This window comes from Lonchura striata, chromosome 2 (genome assembly GCF_046129695.1).
Source record: "Lonchura striata isolate bLonStr1 chromosome 2, bLonStr1.mat, whole genome shotgun sequence".
Classification (NCBI taxonomy): Eukaryota; Metazoa; Chordata; class Aves; order Passeriformes; family Estrildidae; genus Lonchura; species Lonchura striata.
Genome location: NC_134604.1, coordinates 2,503,864 through 2,523,379, shown reverse-complemented (window position 1 = coordinate 2,523,379; position 19,516 = coordinate 2,503,864).

Here is a 19,516-nt window from a genome sequence, read left to right as displayed (position 1 = left end):
GGGTTTTCCCAGACCTGCTTTCATGCCTGTAGGATTTTGCAGATCAAATCAATTCAGAAGAGTGAAGTCAGAACGAAAGTCACCCCTACACAAACCCGTTGCTTACTGCTTGCTTCAAAAATCCGATTCGGCATATTTTGATGGTTTACACACATCATCCAGAGGTGGGGATGAGGCAGATCTGAAAGACATGTTGTGGAAGAAGTGCTATCCCAGGGGAGTTACTATAAAGCTTCCTATAGGCACGGCTTTGTAAGTTTTTAGGAATGTGGTCAAGTGTCCTTGTTCTCCCCTCTGTGGTGTGGTCAGGATTCATATTATTATCAACTACACTCCTGCTGCCCTTTCCACTCTGCTATATACAAATCAGACATGCTGTTGTCTTGTAATTTGTACTGTACTGGGCCTGAGAGCCACACCTCTGTTTGGGGTTGCAGCTAGCTATAACTCTTTTGTTGAAATGCAAATGTGTCACAGTTTAGTGAAGGCTTAGTGAAGCCGAAGTTTCTTGTCAGTGCATCATGCTGCAGCGTCTTCTAGGTTTCAGCAGGAAGGGGTTTATCATGTGTGGGACTCCCGAGGCAGGACTAACTGGGGCAGGAGACTGATGCATGAGAGACGGCATCCAGCACTTCAGCCGAAAACCAGAGAAGCTCTGAAAACCACCTACTGAAAAACGTCCATTTCACAAAGCAATGCTTGAGAGATTCGGTTCAGCTACCAGTGAGAATGAGTGCAAATCTGGAGAGCTGTCATGTCCTTACTCTGTCCCCATGGCTCTCTGGAGCCTGTGCACCAGGCCTGGTGCAGACAAAGGGCAAACCCGCCTTCTGTGCCTGCTGAGGACCTGAGGTGGCACAACAAAGGCTGGGAGAGCAGCACTGCACAGCTCCTCTCTGCCTGGCAAAGCGGCAGGATTTCTGCTCACGATTTGCTCTGTGTGTCACCAGGAAAAACTATTTGCAGTTCTCCTTACACTCCATTCATCTTCCAACAGAATAAGCATTCTGCCTTCCTGTAATGCTCAAAACTGCAACGGCTGAAGTAGTTCACCACTATCATCCTGCAAAAGGCAGGAATGTAAATTACATGTACATGTCTGGTCAGAAAACAGCCTGCCAGCCTGCCTTAGACCTCAGTGATCATTTTTGTACCATTTACCAATCATGTGCTTTCAGAAATGTCTGGAAATATCTCTGCTATTATCATACTGACTCTTACTGCTTCTCTATTTATTATCTTTTCCCCTGAATGATTAAAATAAACATTTCAGAAAAAGGTGTAAAAAGATCTATTGTGGAGAATTATTCCTTTTGCTTAAGTTGACATTTGAATAACCTTCTTTACAACGACTGAAAGTTACAGGAATGCATACGACTTCAGAAGGGATTTGCCTCTTTTTATGTATATTTTTTCTTTTCTTATGTAGCAAAAGTTCCCTGAAGCACTACTGAAATTCTTTATTTCATCGTGTCCCATAGGCAAATCAATAAAAAGCTTTGCCAGGCTCATTTCACAGATGCTCTCCCATTTTTCCGTCGCAAGAATTAAAGGCAAACCTGTTCACTCTTCCCTTAACCAATTACAGTTTTCCGCAGCTGTCACACCGCCTTCAGCTCAGCGGTCCAACCTCCAAGTAGGAAATGCACAGCGATCCTCTCCGCTCATTCTCACGCTTTGCCTGCAGACTTTCCTTCTCCCGCAGGAGGAGCCGGGGCCGGTGCAGCAGAGGCAGAGCTGCGTGTGGCACTCGGGGTTTGTCCCCAGAGCAGGACACGGCAGCGCCGGAGCCGCGGGCCATGCGGAGCGCAGCCTGCCAGCGAGAGCATCCCAGCTGCTCGGCGGGACGCGGCTTTCCCGGCTTGGCTCTCGCACAGGTGGAGATTATCCTTTTTTTTAAAGCACGAGAGAATGTTTTCCTGCACAAATCGTGCCTGAGGACACATGGCAAAGCCGTTCGTTGTCCACCCCCCCCCACTTCCTCGAACGCCAGTCTTGAGGTGTCTTCTCCAGTGTGATTAGGTTAAGTAGCTCTTGCAGAATGAGTTAAGAGCAGATACAGGGCTGGAGCATGGAGACACATAAGGTTGGTTAAGTTTATTAGGCTCCCAGCAGCATTGCTGCAGGAGGAATGTTTCCCTCTTTTTTTTTTTTTTTTTTTTTTTTTTTTCCCAGCAAATCCTTGTCGATTGCCTTTAAAGACAGGAAATTTTGTGTTAGAGGAGAGAGAAAGCTGCTTTCAGGAATCAGCAGACTCTGTTACTCAGACAAGAGAGTGATGTTACCCTGCAGGTCTGTGTTCTGGCTCTCCTGCCTAATATAGTTCCTTGCCTTTAATTTATGTGCTGGCAAATGCGCCTTACTTCAGCTTCAAAACAAAAATCTCTTTACAGTGTATATATCTATGTGCACAAACATACATGCACTGCAGTGACGCATTGCCTCTTCTAGTGTGTATATATGGAACAGTTCCAAAAGATAGGCATTCCTCTCTTCAGAAAAGACTTCCTGAAAACTTGTTTTAGATGGTACTGATCTCAGTGTTTTAATTGTGGAGGTGATGGGGAGCTCTGAGCAGAAAGTGCTGCTAATGTGGCACTCGCCGAGTTGCCAGAATGTAGATTCCTCAGCGTCATGGTGCTTGTTGGCAGCTGAACAGGGCAACTCTAAATACAGCATTTAGCAGATCAGGCTCCAGAAGCAAGGTCCCTGGTGATTTTTTCCACTTGTAGTAGAATGAACACTTTACCTTTCTGCAGCAACCTCCTTCAAGCTCAGTCTCACATGTCTGAGTGAGAAGGTGATTCCCTGCAGCAGCCAGTGCAGTGTGAGAAAGCACTATGGGACTGCACACCCAGAATAAACCCGTGTCCAACAATTTCAACCCCTTCTTCATCCCACAGGGATGCTGTCTGAGGCTGTCTGAAGGGGGAAATGTGTTTGCTTTGGGTTGAAATGTACTCCCCAAGAAGTCATGTAGCTAAAGCTGCTCCTGCCAGATGTTAATCTGAGATGTTACTCAGGCATTAGTGACTATAACCAATAGGGGGTACAATAAAGACCCAGTCTGTACTGGGAGGACAGTACAGACTCTCTGCTTAGTGAGGACACAGGCCTGGGGCAGAAGAGGCTGGTATTCCTTAGGGACACCTCATAAAATACCCTGCAATAACGTTTTACCAGGACTTGAGAATTTCCATGCTGGCACCTCTGCCCTCCCATTCTGACAACCAAATGAGATTTAAAGTTCACTCATGAATTTCAGTGATGAACTCAACCATCTCATTTCGAAGAGGATACCGTGAATTAGATTAGCAGAGGGACAAGGTAAAGAGAGGCTTACAACTGTAATTAAGTGAATAAGGAACTTTAAAAATTAAGATTATGGGAGGTTTGAGTGGAAATAAGCCATGACTGCTGCTGCAGTACCACACTTAAAGCTTTACATTCAGTAGAGTCAGCCTCAGCTAGCACCTTTTATGACACCACACTGAGTCTACTCTTTGTCCAAAACTTAAAACTGGCCAGTCAAAGGCGCTTTAGGGTGGACATGCCATGGAGTGGGAAAGGGGAAATACTGAGCTGTGTGAAAGGGCAGAAGTAGTGGCTTTGGAAAGTCTAACAGTATTCAAGAAGAAGTGGCAATAGGAAGGTATTTTCTGGACTGGGGATACTTAGCAATACTTCCTGCTGGTTGCAGCTCAGTGACTGAGTAAATATATTAATTTCGTTTTTTTTCTGTATGAGCACATGGTTATCAGTAAAACATGGGGGGGAAGGAATGCAAACTCTTCCATTGGTTGCTTTCATATTCAAAGCGATAAAAACAGCTTTCTGAGATTTAAAAAAAAAAATCTCTGCATACTTTGATTAAAAATCCTAAAGGTGAAGCATGTGGGCAAGGAAGAAGATAAACAATGAAAAGTGGGCAATGAAAGCAAAATAATGACAGGATGGAGGAAAGGGTAAAAGACAGGTCAAGTGCTGGAGCTGGGTCCGTAACAAAAGTCCAGTTTCTGAAATAATGAGCTAATACTTAAGTAGTTTCTGCTTGGGAGCTTCTGTTTCTCTTAGTTTGGAAACATTTAAATAGCTGTGACATAGTCATGAAAATGTTTATAAATCCAAAGCTCCATAAGTCTACAGGAGATGTAAGTCATTTATCATCTGCTATTTGCTAGTCTCTTATAAAAATGCCAGTCATCCAAGCAGGGTTTGGCTGGGATAGCCAAATTCAGATAGGAAATACTTAATAGGGACTAATTCAGGAACTGACAGCCAAGACAATCTGCTTTCTTGGAACACATGCTTTTTCTTAAGAGAGGCCAGGGTGACCTAATGTCTGGGCATTATAGATCTCAGTGACATGGCAAGAGGCCTCCCTTGACTTAAACAGGATTTACCATACCTTGCAGTGTGTCTGGAGCTCCTACCTTGTCTTGCTGCTGCTTTGGCCCTTTTCTTCAAAGTGCACCTGGGCAATGGCAGAATGTTCCTCAGGGAGAAAAAAGGCAAAACAGCAATTCCTTTATTTCATGAGTGAAAATAGTGATACAACACTCTCTCCTCTCCCTCCTGCCTTCATCTCTCATGTGATGCTTTTTGCAGCAAAATCTTCTTTGAAAAAAAAGTATGAAGGGCATTCTCTTCCTTCCCAGTGTGTTTGAAGCCAAAGGCAAAGCCAGGGCACCACTTTGTTTGGAGCACATGGAGCTTGGCCAGCAGCATTCCAGCACAGGACAGGGGCACATGGTAGCAGCCTGGTACCTCTGCTGGGCCACGGGGCTTGGATATGCCTTGTTTTTTTCAGAGCTGTTGCTGGGATTTGTTAGTCTGTAAATAATTTAAAGCAACAGGAGCTCAGCATGGCAGCTGAGGGACTCCGGTACTTCCTCTCTGCTTTACACATGGGATCTTTTTGGCACAAATGCAGGTGCTGACCCCAGTGGTCTTGCTTTCCAGCACAAATTCAATTTTTGACTGATTGAGTTACATGCTGTGTTTTACCCAGGTTTCACAAGGCAGGGCATGGATGGAGGATAAGGTGGAAAGTCTCAGGAGCCCTTTTGCTTTATTACAGACAAAGTGGAGGATCTTACTTTCACAGCTCAGTGTGGGTTCCCACAGCAACACTTTCAATAACACTTGCAAATCCCTGCGTCCTCATGCAGTCAAGCAAAATTTACATTACAATATTTTGCCATGGAAGTATATCACCAGTAATTGCTGTTAAATGAGGTGGGAACATTTTAAAATAATTATTTCTGTAGGATGAAAAACCCAAGCAAAAAGACTTTTTGTGGCCTAAGACCTTGCACAGTATGGAGAAATGCTCTAAATAATTAGAGCACAGAGAGGTTCATCTGTGACAGAGCTATTCTTCCCCAGCTGCAAACCCATATATGTAGGATTCTGAGGAGCAGCATGGGTTACTAATGCCTGGCTGATGCTCTCTGTGCAAGAATAAGAGTGAAGTATTGTGATAAAAAGCACTGTAGACAAGATAAATTACTGAATGCTTCTTATCCTCTTACCTTCTCAGTGAGTATTTTTGAGAATTTCTTGCTGACTGTAGAAAAATACATAGAAGATAATTCTCATTTTGTACTAATTTTCTTTGCACTGCTTATTTAGAAAAAGACAACCAGATTTTTTTTCTTTAAAGATCACTAGTAGTGGTTTTTTAGCACCAGACAGTTACACTTGTACATCAGGACCACAGCACATTAGGCCCGGGGTGACCTCATTCCAATGATGTGGTCCAAGCTACAAAGAGCAACAGACTTTGGTGGGAGGCCACATGTGGTATGAGTTTTGTAGGAACTGAATTTTCTCATCCACACTAACTTGGAGTAAAAGTACATAATGTTCTGACTAGACAACATGGGAAGAAAAATAACTAACAATTGTCTTCTCTTGGATGGCCAATTTGCTACCTTTAAGAATGACACAAACAGTCAAACAAACAAACAAACAAACTTGTGGTTCCCTTCCCTCAGTACCGTTCTTGGACTTCTGCCTGAATCCTCCCAGTCTGGATAACTCCTGCTGGCACTCCAGGAAGCATTTGCCCACGTGGTGCATTTGAATTGCTGCTGATGGGGGGGTGAGATATGATATGCAGCAATATTCCCAAGAGATCAGAAATAACTTTGCTCCACTGCTACTTAATAACCCTTGAATTCTTCTTATGTGAGGCATAATGAAATAAACTAATTCTTTAAGGAGATCATGCATTATAAAAGCAAAATTACCCATTTGTGTGTGTTTGTAAACATGAAGGTAGATCACTTACATTTGCCATTTTTCAGTGATAAGATCTGTAGTAGTCAGAGCTTTAAAGCACCACAGGTCATATGATCATAGGAAATTCATCTGTTCCCTACTCACCCAGGTTAGAATGTCATTCCTAGCAGATAGTTTGCCTACAGACCCGTAAAAACTTGATTTTGAGACTTCAAAGCTGTTTCAGGCAGCCTCTTCACATCTTTCATAATTCCCACCAGTTACTCCACCACTCAAAGAGGACAAGAAATGTTTTTCTCATGCCACAAATATTTGGGAGATGTGGTGGGTTGACCTCAGCCAAACAAATCGGCAGCCACTTGCTCACCCTCCCCAGTGGGAAGGGGAGAGAACAAGAAGAGAGTGATAAGATTTGTGGGTTGAGGCAAAGACAGGTAGATCACTTGTTGTTGCCTGCAGTTGCTGTTACAGGCAAAAGAAGCAGGGCTTGGGAAATAAATTTATTGCCAATTAACAGAAACATTTAATTACTTATCCAGGTGCCATGAAACAAAGCAGTCAGACATTTCAATACTTAGGGGAAAGGCTTTTCCTTTGTTTTCCCAATCTCAGCTTCACTGCAGACACCTTTTTCATTTCTTGTCTTCATTCCCCTTGCTATTGCTGCAGGTTGCACTCCCTTTCATGAGGCAATACAGGAGCTTGGGGTCTGGGCACAATAGTTTCTTTCTGCCATTTATTGTTTCTCACTCTTTTCTTCTCCTGCTGCTTCCTTATTATGCTTTTTTTATCCTCCAACAGGGTGTTTCATGGGCTACAGTACCTGCTCTGGCACGGATTATCCATGGGCCATGGGCCTTTTGTGGGGTGCTACCTCCTCTGCCTCGCTCTTCCCTCTTTCTCAGCTTCTACCAGCCTTCATTAATATGTTTTCACAGAAGTGCCCTTGGCCAGTTCAGAGGAGCCACCCTCAAGCCCTGCAGTGGTACCACAGTCAGACCTCACTGCTCCTCACCGGGGCTGCCCCTCAAGCTGCCAACAGCTTACAAAGCATACCCAAGGGAGAGGAGTTCAAACATTTCCCACTCCATGACTGAATGAAGTAGACTTTAATGTTTTGGTGCACAGGACAGCAGAAAGTGAGACTCACTCATGCTGAAACTGCCAAGGACTGGTTTGCTCCTGTCGCAGAGCAGAGATTCCCTTTGAGTGTCTCAATTCTCAAACACCTTAACCTGTAAGCTACCTACACTTGGGCTGTTGGGGGTGGAAAAAGGTGCTGGAGTCAGGAGTGATTTTTATCTCTTGATCACAGGTCATCACTGTTAATATATCAACATTTTCCAAAGGAAAACATCTTTGTTGAAAAATCCTAGTCCATTTTCTACGCATGTGTTTGAAGGAATCAGCACAGCAATTCCCACAGGACAAGGTTGCTGATCTATCTCCACTGCTGAAGGATAGGGCGAGTGAATAAAGACACAAGAGTCCCACTTCAGTCTCAAGGTCTGCCTACAAACAGTAGGGATGATGGCTAAATTTTGTTAAGGCTTTTCAGGGTGATTGAAGGATTTTGATTTGCATTGCTTTATTGGAATAGTGAAGAACAGTCCTTACCCTGTGGAAGCATATTCTTGATCACATACTCCTCTCAAGGGCTTTTTGACAGTTTAAACACAGATATTCTGGCCTACATTGGTGTAGATCCACTGCAGCCAGCAAATCTCTATGAAAAGATGAGCCGTGTGTGAAGTAAAAAGTGGAAATAATGCTAAAATAAAATTGTTTTAATGGCTCTGATACTCATCTAAAGGCATGCAGATTTTTTTTTTACATAAGTACTCTAATTTCACTGGAGTTGTTACAGTAAGAAGACCTCAGTCTTACATCTTGTATTTGTAGGTAGAAGTGGCATTTGATTACATGTATTGTAACGATGGATGAAGCAAATACACGCCCATTTCAATCCCCTGGGTGATATATTTCTCTTGGGAAAGCAATGCAATATTAGAAAAGTATGATTTTTTTAAGCCTATAATTACATTTTTGCACAGCTCTATTTCCCCAGGGTTGAATTCACATTTATTGGATTATCAGAGTAATTCAGAGCAATGTCACACAGTTATGGGATAAATTCCAGGTGGCCAAGGCTACTTCAGCAGAGGGAACTACTTGATTGTCTGCTTTGAACCCCTGGAAACTTTAGAAAGAGTCCAAAGTTGAAGTACCAACTTTTCTATTTCCCTTTACTTGAATGTGTCCTCATTGTGACACTATAAGCAGACTGTACAAAAAGTTTGCCATTTCATGAAAAGAAATCTTCAAAGTGTCAGAAGTTTGACAGTGAGTCCTTTATGGCTTAAAAATCTTTATAGATTCATCACAAAATTCTAGGAAATATGGGATTAGTATTTTTGCTCTCTCCCTCTAAGTCTTGTAAGGTTTATGTGAATTGGCCTCAAATTCTGATATGCTCTACCTTATTTTTCTTACTTCAAATCTCTTTCTTATCTAGGTCTGTGGTTTGATATCAATATAGAATTAAATCCAAGGGACACATTTTCCAAACTCCCAAAATGTTAAATCACCACAATATTCAAACATCATATCTGTGAAGGTGTATCTTTATCTTAGGAGCCAGAAAGCTGCATTGCTCAGCAGCACACCCTGAGATACTGAGGATGCTGTAAAGAAATAAATCTGCATCCCTAGAGTGTGTAAACACAATTCCATCCTTACTGCCACACATTTCTTTGAAATTTAATTTGTAGTCATCCACAGAATACCACACTGATCCAAATTAATTTGTCTATAGATCATTGTGAAAGAGACACCAGTGCTAGATGCAGTTCAGCACACAAAATTAGATGCCTCAAAAAGCTGGCGGTTTGAAATACAAAGGAAGTAGCTGAGAAGCTGGAAGGACTGACTGTTTTGTTTTCTTTTAAATTTATTTTTTTCTCTTTTTAATTGATGGTATTAGCTTGCATCTCAAAGGAGTCACAGCACAGATGAGTCATTGGCAAAAGGAGGGAATGGCACAGTGGAGAAATGGGTCTGCTTTTACAGCAGAGTATTGCAGGCTAGACTAAATAATGGGGAAGATCCTTCACTGGTTAAGTGGCTTTCCACAGAATGGACATGCAACAGAGTACTGTCATTGGGAAGAACACAGCCAGTGCTGCAGCTCTCAGGAGGCTTTCTTGCTGCCCTCTACAAGCTAAGCATTTCTGCAGGCACAGCTGGAGAGCCAGGGATGCAGTCTGCAGCTGGGAGGTTGGTGAGTGCTGGGAGGGACATCCTGCACTGGGACCACTGGAGAGCATGTCCCTGTGTCCAGCAACCCAGAGGTGAAAGCAGGGGAGGTCTGGAGGGGCAGGAGCTTGTGGGAGTTTAAAGCAGCCATCAGCCCACAGTGGAAAGCAAGGAGTGTGAGTGTAGTGAGGGCAGAGAGAAAAGCACGGTGGCTACCAGCCTGTGCTAAATATGCATGGCTGCCAGCAGTGCTGCAATGCTCACATTGCTGAGCACATTCATGGTAAGCAACATCTTGTAAGGCTCTGCAAGTTTCTGCTCTATGAGGAGGAGAACAAAGCCCAGCCTATTACATAAATCTCTTTGGAATATATGAGGCACAGAAATTGGGAGCAATATGCACAATTTGACCTTGAAACTGCTACCACATCATCTAACTAAAGCATACTCCTGGCAGTTAGCTGCAGTGGGACCTGAAGTCAGATGAAGTGGGATCAATGCCTTAAGGATGATGCAGATGCTCACACAACACACTGACAAGGTGCATCTCATTATCATTGAAGTGCTAACAGTAAATGCCTGTATTCCTGGTGCTAAAAGGATGCCCTTCTGCATTTCTTATCATTTATTTGAATGACTGTAGTTATATTCTAAGATGCCATTCCAGTGTCAGGTTGTAAAAAGTCAGCTGCCTTCAGAATAAGAGGAGAGTGACAGTTTGCATTACTGTCATTATTAAGGCAGGGATACAAGCAAAACAGCAGCCTGGAAGGGTAGTTAAGGCCTCTCCAAATGGCTTTGGAGACAGATAAAAAGGCTTTAAAAGAGGTCCCTGGGAGTCTGTGCTTGTATACAACAGAAAAGAAAACTGTACAGATCCAGTGTCATGATGTAATACCACACCTTTGCCATGAAATAGTCATCTCAAAATCTCCAGTTTGGTTCATGCAAAGCTGTGAAAAGCTCACAATGCAAACAATTACTGTGTTTTGTGAGATCTTCCCTTTTCACCCAGGGAAGTCAAATCTGAATGAATCATGAACAAAACCTGGAAATTCCCTGAGTATATGTATCATCACCAGGCCCAGTCACAAACCATCTGGATAGTGTTGATGATTAACCCTCTCTGGCCAGGAAGCACTATCCTTGAGTCAGCTGCTGGTGTACCTTTGGTAAAACTTTATGGGTCTGAAACCTTGAATCTTAGGAAAGATGGATGCAAAATATTGTTTGCATCCACTGTCTCAGAGGAGATAAATTATTTGTCCTGCAGGTATGAAGAGGGATGGAAGGATTTGGCCCCTTTAGCAAAGTGACGGAGAAGAGCTTGATTGCTGTAGAGAAGGAAAAAGGAAAAGAGCTGTTTAAGCTGAAGAGCAATGCTGGGATGAGGACAAATACCTGTGATGCAGCTGTGCCTAGACCAGAAACTGGAAGGCAACTAACTTTCTTTGCTCTCTGCTGCTAGAAGTTATAATCTGACACTCTGAGAAGGGCATTACAGGGTTTTTTTGCCATAACTACTCTGCCCTTTGCCACTAATCCTATCTGGTGTGTCAAAATACTACAGCATCTACATTTGAAAAAGATGGTGATTGAAAAAATAATGCAGACTTCTGAGTTCCTGCAAGAAACCTGGGACTTTCCGGGGTATGCCCGTGTCTTGTAATGCACAGGAGCAAGCTGTGAGCAAAGGAGAGAAGTGCTAGTTTGAAGCACTGCACTGCATGCATTTGACTTATGAAATAATTTTTATTTTTGACAATGTACTGTTGAGGTATTACCTTACCTTAGTTCCAGGACAGAAGCAAAATTATTATCTGCGCTTAGAGGATCAGGACAGTGATTAAAGAAAGTGAAATTTAGCAATGACACCTCTAAATGATCAGCATGTTGGTTTGCATAACCTCTCAGGATAGTTGGACAAATGTCTCTGTCTGGCTGCCGTTGCTGGGTCTTCCTCCAATGTGTGTTTTGATCAAGGACAAGCAGTAGCTCAAAATCTCACTTTTGACAGGTAAAGGGCAGCCCATGAATTTAAGCCTGGGAAATATGACTAAAATTGCTTTTGGTCTGCAACTTTGACTGAAAACAAGGTGTTTTATTTCAGCTCTTGTTTCTTGGTCTGAATGTGTCTGCAATCTGTGGGGGATTCCAGGCTTATAATGAGGCTACAGAAACAGCCTGGCAACAGCCCCTGTCCATTTTAGAGGAAAGCATTTTAATGAGACAGATCTGAACAATTTTGTTCAGGGAACACTTGCTGACTGGCCAGCAGCAGAAATCATGCAACAGCATGACCACAACCTTCTCCCCTGCTGCTGGAACACAGAGCTATAAATGTCACCCCTGGGGAGTTGTCCTTACCACTCAGTGTGAGAAATGGGTCCGTAAGGAGCCGCATTGCCTTCACCTATGTAAATTCTCACAGGCAAAAGAGAGAGAGGCTGGCTGTGTGACACTGTACCATAGTCACTGGCAGGCTTAGAAGGCTTTGGAAACACTGTGTTTTCACAGGAAACTCTATTTTGCTTTCCACAAGACTGTTTGAACAAAAATAAAATTAACTTATGGCCTCCAATTTTTTCCCACATCTAGGAAAAGCAGCGGTCGGCCTCCTAGACAAGCATGTGCAGCCTGCAAATGTCACAACTCCCTTCATGAAACAGGCAGGTTGTTTCCTGTCTTCCCATATGTCTTTATTAATGTAAAGAGGAGGCGCATTCAGCAAGTTAGGCTGGAAAAGAGGACTCACTATCCCAGACTAATGTGTGGAATTGCTTTTTAAGAGCCTATGCAGCCAGAGTTTGATTCAAAGAACACTGCTGACTTCGAAGACCATTGAACAGGGACCATAAAGGTAGAATTATAGAAATTCTTCAAACAAAAATATCAAATTCTCCTCTTTGAGTATTGGATGGTATCTAAGAGTTTTCCCTTCTTTTTCTCCTCTCAGTCATTTAAATGAATCTACCAAAAATAGGTTTGTGCATTGGTGTGCAAAAGGCAAACTTCCCAGTAACATAAATCCAAATCCAAATCCAAATGGATGATGAAGTTGTGGCTGTAAAAATTGAACAGAGTTTATAGATGTGCCATAACAGGAAGGCATAATTTCTGCTCTCAGTCTTTCACTGGGGAAGCCCAGCTGGATGCAGGCGTTGGATTGTGAATTGCCTTCAGGCTTTGCTAGGAGCAATGTTGGCTGAAGGGGAAGAGCCAGGTTGTCAGGATTAGGAGATGTGCATGCCCAGGCCAAGGTGGGACAACCGTGGCTAAACCCAGCTGCAGAAATGCCTCCAGTAAGCTGCAGCAACTGGAGAGCTCCTGCTTTCCACTGCAGTTGTGCTCCACACAAATTACACTGCCAGCAGCTGTGACTTTGCAGCGTTAATGGCGTGGAAAGCAAACTCCCTCAAAACATGTGGTCCATATGTGCCAGCCACCATAGTACACAAGCAAGGATATGCTTATAGATTCTTTGGGATCAAAGTACCTGTGAGCTCCAAAAGCTGATGTTTTTTGAGTTAATCTTATAGAGCATATAAGCATACCTACCAACCTTGCTTTTTTTATATCCATTTATCACTGCTAACACAGCACTTCTACCAGTAATAACAGGTTACCTTTAAGGAACATAGGCATATAAAGGTTTGGGATCTTCCAGTGAAGTTTGTTTTTTTTCTGTGTTACCAGTGACACGTTCAGCACAGCTGAATTGCCTTTTCTGGTTATCCAGTCAGGGAGTAAGTACAATAACAAGAGATGTATATGATAATTTCTGTGTGCTTGAACTACACAAATTGTAACTATCTAATTAATGAATAATTATTCTATCCATCAATACTGAAGCATGGAAAGGGCTAGGGTAATGTCCTCCCTCTTGCTCTCCCTGCTGTCCCTACATTGCCATCTGATTTTTAAAAGTGGAGGTATTTTTTAAAGGACATGGGGAGGAGAGGAGAGGGGAAAGCTTTAAACTCCAGTGAAACATTGTTAAGAATTTTAGTTGCTTACAAAGAATGAATTCAGTGTGAAAACAAATAAAATAAACTTTTTTGTTGTTGTTGACAGATTTTACTGCAGCTTTACTGTAAGGTTGAAAAAATATTGTTCTGAAGCACTCTGGCTTTATGCTTATTTTATACAACTGCAGATGTTTTACAGACACTTTGGACATTTTACAACTGATCTGTATAGACACTGAAAGGTTAACATTTTAAGCATTAAAAAATGTTTGGAGTTCAAATCTGGTTTAGAGTCCGTGGTCTGAGCTTTCAGAAAATGAGTGTACAAGCACAAAGAGGGTGAGCACAAAATTGTGCTGAATTACCTTTGAGCAAGCTGATCTTGTGTTCCCCTGAGTCTGATTCCCTAATGCTGGATGCAGTGCATACCATGTGGCCTGAATAAGCAGCATACCACTCTTGGGATCCTCATGATCTATGGATATTTTTGGGTGTCTGATAGCTTTGACTTTGGTGCAAAAGAAACTACTGCAGGGACAATCCAAGGAAGGAAGGGACAAGGGTGTACATGGAGCAGGGGAGCAGTTACCCACCCAGTGTGATTGGCTTCACTGGGAGATACATGGGAGGACTGGAAAGCCATAAAATTTACATTTGAAAAAAAAAAAAATATCCTATGAGGTTTTTACATGCACAAGGAAGGAAAATGGCAACAACAGAAATGCAGGTGTCAGGAAATAAAAAGAGGTGTACAATGGCACATCTGATAATGGTATCTTTTTATCAATATGGTCCCCAAATAACAGTAAAGAGGTTATTCCACTAGAGAGTGCAGTAAGATTAGAGAGACACTATGTAAGGGGAGATCTAATGGGAAAAAATGTCTAGCCATTGAACACACCATTAACTGTGGCAAACACTGATGAAAAGCCAAAAGGTAATATCTATCAAAAAAAGAGCAAAAAATAAAAAGAACTCAGGCACAGAATATGCAAGAAGCAGAGGCATTACCAAATCATCTGACAAGAAGTACTAAGAATGAGACTAGTTTGCACTGGAAACTAGGATAAATTGGAAACAAAAACCCAGGGGCCAAATGGTACTGCAGCTTCCAAAGGTGAATGGATGAGCAAAGGCTGTGCCTCAGATGCATCAGTTGCTTTCATCTCAAAAGCAAGATCACCAAACCTGGGAAGAAAGCAGAGAGTAGGACACAGCAGCTCAGCCTCCCCACAGGCTCAGCAGTCAGCATACATTGCAAACCAGGAGAGTGGAAAGAAATTGCTGCATAGGACTAGAAACTACTGGCAGGGTTATAAAGTGAACTGCAAATTTCTCTTTGGTCACTGTGAGCGTTGCTGAATAAATAAAAACTCTGCATGGAAAACAGTGGTGTTGAGGCATAGGCATTATGTGTTCTTGATTTATTTTTCCTGCTTCACTGTAACAAACGGTCTCTTGATTTAAATGACAATAATTTTCATCTTGAGTCCTTGAGTTTTTGATGGTGGTCAAAAAGTAAAAGTGAAAGTAAAGCCTGAGAGTCAGATCCTCTTCTGATGAGAGGATATGACTTCTCGTTCTGAGAAATGGGGTATGACTTCTTCCTCTAAGAAAGGAAACCTCGCTACAGAGTTTACAATCAGCCTGTTGGAAAAAGGCACTGCAGCAGCAGAAACTGGCATCAGCAGCTAATGACAGAGTCTGTTCTGGATCTTCAGATGCATGATGGTGACAGAGCGGGTGGTCTGCTTTCCCTCCTTCTTTAAATTGCTTATTCCTTCTGAGGAAGCTGAGTCAGCCCATCCAGAAACATGACAGAGACTGATCACATCAAACCACTGTTAGCAAAGACAGACTGAAATAAGTGACAAGGAAAACTTCAGTCCAAAATCAAAAAGCTTTTTTACAAGATTGATGGGCTGTATGTAAAACTTGTCATATGAAAAAACAGTTTCTCTTCCAACTTCCCTGTCCCCTAAACAGGTAATATTCTGTTAACTTTCTTCAGTAGCAGGGATGAGTGATGAATGGAACAGGAAAACCCGTGTAACCAATAAGTGCCTTAAGGATTGGTGCCATCAGCACAATTTTGATTTTTTTTGAACACTGGGCAATTTTTACAGCACCAGACCTGCTAGATTCTGATGGGCTTCATCTCTCTACCAAGGGCAAAAAGGATCCTCACTCCTGAGGTGGCAGGGCTGGTTGAGAGGGCTTTAAACTAGGTTTGAAGGGGGAAAGGAATAAAACCAGGCCCTCCAGAGATGGGCCCAAGGGTGGTAAATCAGGGGTGATGTGCATGCAGACTGATGCACACAGCATGGGTAACTAACAGGAGGAGCTGGAAGGTGCTGCACAGCAGGGAGGCTGTGACACCATCACTGCATTGGAAAAGTGGTGGGATGACTCCCATGGCTGGAGTCAGAAGAGACAGGAGAGGGAGAAGAGGTGAAGGGGTGGCTCTTTGTGTTAGGGAGGCTCTCAGCACTATAGAAATTGTGTTTAATGATGATAAAGTTGGTGCCTATGGGTAAGAATTGGGGGAAGGCCGACAAGGCTGGGATTCTGTTACAGACCACCCAACCAGGAAGAAGAGGTGCACAACTCATTCTATAGGCAGCTGGAGAATGTCTCAGAATCATCAGCCCTTGCTCATATAGGTGACTTTAACCTACCAGACATCTCATGGGAACTCAACACAGCAAAGAAAAGGCAGTCCAGGAGGTTTTTAGAGTGTATGGAGGACAACTTCCTCCACAGCTGGTGAGCAAGCCTGCCAGGGGAGGGACTATGCTAGGGCTGCTGTTTGCAAACAGAGATGGGCTGGTGGGATATGTGGTGGTTGGAGGCCCTCTGGGGCACAATGATCATGAAAATATAGAGTTCTCAATATTTGGTGAAATCAGGAGGAGCATCAATAAAATTCCACGCTGGATTTATGGAGACCAGACTTTGGCCTATTCAAGAGACTTATTCAGAGAGTTCCTTAAAAACAAAGGTGTCCAGAAAGGATGGATGTGCTTTGAAACAGAAATCTTGAAGGTGCAGGAAGAGACTGTTCCTATGTGCTGAAAGATGAGCTGGTGGGGAAGATGATCAGGCTATAGGAACTAAAGGTAAAAATGAGGGTTTATCAACTTTGGAAAGTGGGGCAGGCAATTCAGTTTAAGGATGCCATTAGGCCATGAAGAAAAAAAGAAATTAGGAAGGTGAAAGCTTAATTAAAACTTAACCGGGCAATTTCTGTAAAGGAGAATAAAAACCCATCATTATAAATACATTAAGGGCAAAAGAAGGGGTAAATAAAACCTCCATTCTTTACTGGACATGTACAGGACATTCTTTACTGGACTTAACTACAGGCCTGTTAGCCTGATGCCAGTGCCTGACAAGGTTATGGGACAAGTCATCTTCAGTACATGACACCTACAGGGCTCAGGCCAGCCAGCATGGATTTAAGGGCAGGTCCTGTGGCATAGGTAAATAGCTGTGACCTGTGCTGTTTCTGTGGCCTTGCTTTGGCAGTGGGATTGCTAATTCTGCAACATTTTCATTTGTAGGGTTCATACAAGGTACCTTATATTCTTCCTTGCTTTTTAGTAGGAAACCTTTTACTGCTTCATAGCCTGGTGCAAAATCTCTTCAACTTTTCATCTGAAAAATGGGCAAAATTCTCCAAAGCAGAAAGACTCCCTTTCATAAGCCTCACGGAAACAGAACTCCAGCCTCAGTTTTTCAGTGTCTTGCCTTTTCACTCAGAACATCCGTTTCTAGGTTGCAAATTGCCCCTTCTAAAATATGCAATAGACAGCAGGGAAAGAGGCTGCAGCCATGGCCTCTCCAGGGCAGGCAACTGTAAGTGAGCAGTGGTTTATTCTTTTATGTTATCTTTTATGTTTCTTTTCATTAAGATGAACAATACTTTTCCTTTATTGGGATAGCTCATATGACACATCTACTCTCATGCAAATACTTACATTTCTAGGTGAAAAATATCAGCTGGGAACTTGTGTGCTCCCATAATTTCTGGAAGAAATACTTTACTGAGTATTTTTGATAAAGAACATATTTCTCCCACTGGAGATAGGACCAGTAAAGAACAACCCCCTCTACTTTCCTCCTCTTCAATGCCTTCAAAGTCCTTCTCCCCCCCTTTATTAGCTAAAAGCCTTCCTTTTAATTAAACCAGCTGAAGCCATTAACTCAGTTCTGCACACATATGAGACTTTTGTGATGGCATCAAGGTTTGCAGAGGCCCAGTGGCTTATCTTGGTACCACTGGTATAGGCAAGCAATTTTCATTATATCCTGCAACAACTTTCCTCTAGTAGGGTGAGAAGCCAGTGTCAGGTGGCTGATACAATTACAGAAGGTTACTGTGGGCTGCTGAGGCTGTGTCTTCCCATGTAGTTCAAAGACACTTTCCCCCTTCCCTGCAAAAGTGGGGAGCTCTCCTTGAGTAAATGGGAGGCTGGATGTCTTGAGGGGAGGAGATACAGCACCCATCCCTTGTGTAGCACTAGGTCTGGCAAGCAGGTCAGAGTGCTGAAATAAGGGAAGCACGTGCTGTTCTTCATTTCTGAATTTGAAGAGAGCATGCAGGAATACAGAAGATCAAACTTATAAACAGCACTTGACAGTACAAGGGGAAAAAACAATCAGGATCTTTCATTCTTCTTTAAGATGCCACCGTTCACTACCAGAAGGGACCAAGCATATATTTTTAATGATGTAGAAGATCATCAGGGTTACATTATTGTAGAATTAGGCTAGCTCAGTAGTTAGAAATAAATAAGGTGAAGAAAGAAACTCTTAATTGCTTTTCGTGTGAAAATCACCATTTGTAATCAGTTTTGTATTTCACAGAAAGAAGATTGTGGTGGTGTGCAATGAGCTGTGTGAACTGGAGATTTCAGTTTGACAGGTAGAGTGTCTACTTAAATTACAAGAAAAGAGAGATTCTCTAGACTTTGGAACCCAGTGGTAGTGCTCCTGTGTGGGCCATTTTTGAAGCAACAGATATGACCTCAAATACATAATAATGACAGCAGCCAGATAGCTCCTTTCCACCCCCAGCTAGTTCTGTATGTCACTATGCTGTTTGCTGACAACCTCAGACCTTTTTTGCTTAAGGATCCCTTTCCCCACTTCATTACTTCTGTTCTCAAGTTATATTCCCTAAACACTAACCTATTACACAATCTCTAGCTCCCTGAAACAGGTTACTTTAACTACCTGAGAGCATTCAAGGAGAAGGGAAAGGAGAAACTTATATTCTTTTTTACTATATTTTAATGTATCCTTAGGTAGATTTTATCCCATCCTAGGTAACATGCTTGACCATCATCACTTCTTTTATACTAAATTCCCTTTTATCATTGTTGCCTGGGGCAACCCAGTTTGGCTTCTGCCTTGACTGGGTGGTGAGACTGCAGGGTTAACCAAGCTTGGTAGACCAGATCCTGCCCTTGAACCTCTTCCTTGAAAGATCAGACAGTTAAAGTAAAATAAAAGGTCAGTATGTGAGTTTGGGGATGTCAAGTCAAAGGCAGCAGGGATGGGATTCACTCACTCCCTTTCAAGTGGTGGTGTGAAGACAGTGGTGGAAAGATGTGTGGGTCCAACCCTCCGGACAAATTGTGTGATCCAGGCTCCAGAAGCAGCTTTTTCATTTATTCAATACTTGTGTAAACTACAGACATAGTGTAGGGAGCAAAACCGAGCAGGCAGTCCTCTCCCTTCTCATCTGAATATCATAACTGATAGGTTGAAAGTCACATTTCCCTTTGTGCTGCTTTTTTTCTGTCTCCACTCAGGATTCTCTGGGGTACAGGCAGGATCCTATTTAACACCGCTGTGAAACAACAGCCTATTTCACATAATTTTGCATTAGCATAATAACCAGAAAAAGACTCCTGTGAGTTCTAAAGAACCTTAAAAGCATGATTTAAAAAAAAAAATTGTATCTCAGCATCTGAGATGATGGAGATCATCAGATCTGTACTCCACTTAGCTACATTTTCACACCCTGATTGCTCCTCCTG